Here is a 4,902-nt window from a genome sequence, read left to right on the forward strand (position 1 = left end):
CGGAAAAAAAAAAAAAAAAAAAAAAAAAAAAAAAAAAAAAAAAGTAACCATATGTACTTTCAATTAAATTTTGTGTGTAAATTACTATATAACTTTGAACCACACTAGAGAGAACCTTAAAATATCTGAACTTAAGACTTAACCTAACACTACATACCCACATATCGTTTCTAGGTAAAAATGTGGTTTACTATACCACCACTTAAATACTTTAATGCTCTGCCTTTTCATAATTCTAACTCCAAATACACATTCCTGAACTTGAATGCAAAAGGATTTTTAAAAAGTACATGTCTACTTCCTTATTAAATAGTCATATTTACTGAACAGCAAGTACAAAACGTATTTGATACATTTCTCTTCAAATGTGCCTAGCTAGTAAGTTTACCTCTTTAAGTTATGCTCTTTTTTTTTTTTTTTTTTTTTTTTTTAAAAAAGATGACCGGTAAGGGGATCTTAACCCTTGACTTGGTGTTGTCAGCACCACGCTCACCCAGTGAGCAACCGGCCATCCCTATGTGGGATCCGAACCCGTGGCCTTGGTGTTATCAGCACCGCACTCTCCCGAGTGAGCCACAGGCCGGCCCTAAGTTATGCTCTTTCAAACATAACATTTAATTAATCTCAAACTAAGTGGAATAAAATTTCTTTTTGCTGTCTTTCAAGAAAAAGAAAACTAGTTTAAAAATAACTCCACCTCCTGAAGAATACACACAGGTGTTCGTGGTACTCTTCTTTCAATATTTCTGTATATAAAATTGGAGGAAAAGTGATTAAATTGGAAATTTGGTCCCCTAACCCCCATAAATACCTCCGTCTCCAATTTACATGACACCTTTCTTCCTTTGGAGCATAAAACCACCTCCATTAGTTTACCATCTCAATAAATCAACAATATTTCCTGAGTCCCAGCATTGAATTAGGTACTCTGGAAAGCGATAAAGGAAATATAGAACATAGTACCTACCCTCAGAGTTTATATATCACTCCCACAAAGGAAGAAAAATGTAGCTACTGAAATAATATCCTTGTTGAGATATTATCTTACAGTCAATGGTAGAACTGGGACTAAATTTTCAGGCCAGTGTAATTTTCTTTAAACTAAGTAATACAAGAAAGATAGTACTCACTAAATTAAACAGACTCCAGGGCCGGCCTGTGGCTCACTTGGGAGAGTGCGGTGCTGGTAACACCAAGGCCACAACTTCGGATCCTATATAGGGATGGCTGGTTAGCTCACTGGCTGAGCCTGGTGCTGACAACACCAACCCAAGGGTTAAGATCCCCTTACTGGTCATCTTTTAAAAAAAAGACAGACTCTTAAATCTAAGTTATTTATGGATTATGTATGTCTCTACACACTTCTACATGCATGACAAAGACAGCTTTTGTAAGTGGAGGTTTCCAAATGTCCATAGTGCACACAAAGAAAGAGACATGCACTCCCTGAATGAGCCATTTTTTGCCACTTTCCCTAATAATGTCCTGTTTCTACCACAAAATACTAACAATGTGTTTGGTCACCAATATAGTATTAGGATCCTAGTTTGAGGAAACAACACCTATTCTGTATGCTTAAAGACGAAATAGAAGATTCCAAAAAGTCTAACAGAGCTAAGAATCTTAGCTATATCTACTAGACAGCAGCTGAAGAATGAAGACTAACAAGGGCTCATCCTTCTAGTCTTCAAGCTATAGAAGTCATGTAAGGACACACATTTCTTTTTTTTTTTTTTTTCCCCAGAAAATGACCGGTAAGGGGATCTTAACCCTTGACTTGGTGTTGTCAGCACCACGTTCTCCCAAGTGAGCTAACCGGCCATCCCTATATGGGATCCGAACCCGTGGCCTTGGTGTTATCAGCACCACACTCTCCCGAGTGAGCCACGGGCTGGCCCAGGACCCACATTTCTAATGGCTCTGAAAACTCCCTTTCTTTCTGTTTCCTAATTATACATGTCTTTTCCCCTTCTGATTTACTTTTCTTTCCTTTTTTGGTGGCTGGCCAGTACAGGGAACCGAACCCTTGACCTTGGTGTTACAGGATGGAAATTACTTTTTTTTTTTTCCTTTTTGTCTTTTTTACTGACTGGTAACGGGATCGCAACCCTCGGTGTTGCGCCCGCACCGTGCTCAGCCAGTGAGCTGGAACCGGTCTCCACATGGGATCCGAACCCTCGGCGCGAGCGCCACCGCGCTCCCAAGCAGCGCACTCTCCAGTGCACCACCAGGCCGGCCCTGGAAATTACTTTTGTATAGAATATTGGAGCAACTATCTCAGTGGGATGGAGGAAAACTTCAAGAGTAGCATATTTCTACAAACCAGAGGTCTTCCCATGGCCTTGAACGCCTTAGACAATTCTGATAAAAACAATTTCCCAAATGAAACGGTACAGAGCAGCAGCTTCATTCTACTTGTCAACCTTCGGGGCTAACCTCTATATACCACACCTTTGAAAAGTATTCCTAGCAGATATGCTCCCTAACTTTGAGAATTGTCAAATATGTGTTTATGTCTACAGTATTAAATTTAGAGAAGAAATTATCAATGTCACTTAACTGAATCACATCAAGCAACATCAAATCTAGATTTCAATAAGAGGTACTGTTAAAATCATTTCCAAGGGCTGGCCCGTGGCTCACTTGGGAGAGTGTGACGCTGATGGCACCAAGGCCAAGGGTTTGGATCCCTATATAGGGATAGCTGGTTGGCTCACTTGGGAGAGCGTGGTGCTGACAACACCAAGTCAAGGGTTAAGATCCCCTTACCGGTCATCTTTTTAAAAAAAAAAAATAATAATAATAATAATAAATAAAATAAAATCATTTTCAACTCTGAAAAGAGCAAGACCTCACAACCCAATCACAAACACTTGTATATGAACTGCAGCTTCAACTGTTGTCCCAACTTTTCAAGCTTTTGGGCTCCAAATCACTTAGAGTAAATAGCTTAAACATTAAGTTCACTACAAAGTGACCAAAGGAAGCGAGGGGGGAAAAAAGAGTATACATCAGCTTCAACACCAGGTAAATAAATAACAGTAATTTGCGAATTACAAAAGAATAGGGTAAAGACGGTAATTCACTGTTGTCTACAATACACATCAGAACAGAAACCTAGTTACCTAACCAAACATTATCTAGTGCTAATAAACAGCAGATCATTCTTTAACAGCTTAAGTACGCCAACCATTTTTCACGTTTAAATGGATTGCTACAAATTATTCGAGTCGAAACTGACAGCAAAATCCTAAACCGGTCTTCGACGAGGAGCCACTCTGCACTGAGCATCACACAAAAGACAGGGCAAACACAGGAACATGCTCTGGGCCTTCCCAGATTGCAGCCAGGAGCTGAGGTTTTCGTCTCAGACCCCCGTAACAGGAAGAGAAACAAGGGCCGGGGAAGGAAGGGGTGGGGGTGGGGTCCTCTTCCCCGACCGCAGAGAGAGGGGCAGGGAGGAAAGGAGCCAGCGCACCACGGAGGAAGAGAGGGCAGCAGACCAGCGTCAGCGGCTTCCAAGCCCGGCGACACCCTCGGGCCCGCACCAGGCCTGGCCCTCCCAGCCCTGTCCCGCCTCCTCACCTCCCTCACGTCCTGCAGGCACTCGAGCACCGCCAGGTTGTTGCTCCAGGTGTGCCCATGTGTTCATAGTTAGAAATGCAATTAGTTTTTGTGTGTTGAGCTTATATTATGCATTCTCAATTGTTTTAGATGGGGATTTTTTTTGTTGTTGATTTCTTGAGACTTTCTGTGTGGACAGTCATGTCATCTGTCAGCAGAAAATGTTTTATTCTTTTCTTTCCAATCTGTGTGCCTTTTTTTTCCTTGTCTTAATGCACTGGTTGGAAATTTTAGTACTATGTTGAAAAAAGTGTGGTGAGAAAGGCGGCTGCGGCGGCTGCTGCTGCTGCTGCGGCTGGAGCTGCGATGACTGAGGCAGCTGGGGCAGCTGCTGACCCGCCGGGTTGCCGCCTCCAGCCTGCCCTACCAAGGACACATAGTTGGCTCCCGCGCCTTTGACCTGACTGTGGCCGCCCTGCACCGGGAGTTTCTGGGCCCCGGTCGCGGCGAGCAGCAGCAGCTGCAGCGCCGCCGACAAGCGGAACATCCTCCGTACATGTCCACACGCCGCCATCTTGAGTCCGCGGCGAGCACGACGCACCCGCCGACGTCGCGTATTTAAAGGAGGGGGCGGAGCCTCGGGCGTGTGCCGGCGTGGCCCCGCGGAGCCCCTCCCCAGCCGGCGGCGACCCGCGAGCTGTGAGCAGGGCCAGGGGGATGGCCGAGCTTGAAATGGCTCACGCCCTGGAGCTGGCGAGCGGGAATGCGGCGCTCCTTACCGGGAGGGTTGCTGGGACTCCTCAAAAAGCCTAGGTAGGGCAGCTTTGTCTAATTCCCTTGGTTGCCGTCACAGAAAAAATCAGAGGAATTGGGGTTGCCACAACCAAGATGGCTGGTAGACCATTCTGGCAGTTCAGTGACTTGGAGAAAAAAACTTTATGTGTGTAGAGGTGACTTTACACGACTAGGTGTATTCCGGAATCTAAGAGCCTTTTCTTACATCTCTCCCTCCTTCCTTTCCACCTTCCTCAAAAGTCTTTCTTACCTAGAGAGTAAGGCAGCATTGAATATGGGTTCAGAGCACAGGTCAGAAAAGACCTGGGTCATAATCCTTGCTCCTGGGCAGACTAGGCAAGAGCTCAAATGTAGAGTATAATTGCGAAGATTAGAAATGATAATAAAGAAAATACCTGTGGGCCCGTGGCTCACTTGGGAGAATACAGTTCAGATAACACCAAGGCCACGGGTTTGGATCCCTATATAGGGATGGCCGGTTGGCTCACTTGGGAGAGGCTGGTGCTGACAACACCAAGTCAAGGGTTAAGATCCGGTCATCTT

The 4,902-nt window shown here is 44.7% G+C and overlaps 1 protein-coding gene across 1 annotated transcript in view; it reads right to left on the bottom strand.

Moving 5' to 3' along the window:
* GLG1 (golgi glycoprotein 1) overlaps positions 1–3,633 on the bottom strand; it is a 140,335-nt gene extending 136,702 nt beyond the window's left edge. Inside the window, exon 1 of the mRNA XM_008572774.1 lies at positions 3,586–3,633. The gene's annotated coding sequence lies outside the window, so the exon portion shown is untranslated. The remainder of the gene's footprint in view (positions 1–3,585) is intronic.
* Positions 3,634–4,902: the final 1,269 nt, after the last annotated feature.

This window comes from Galeopterus variegatus, unplaced genomic scaffold (assembly GCF_000696425.1).
Source record: "Galeopterus variegatus unplaced genomic scaffold, G_variegatus-3.0.2 Scaffold835, whole genome shotgun sequence".
Classification (NCBI taxonomy): domain Eukaryota; kingdom Metazoa; phylum Chordata; class Mammalia; order Dermoptera; family Cynocephalidae; genus Galeopterus; species Galeopterus variegatus.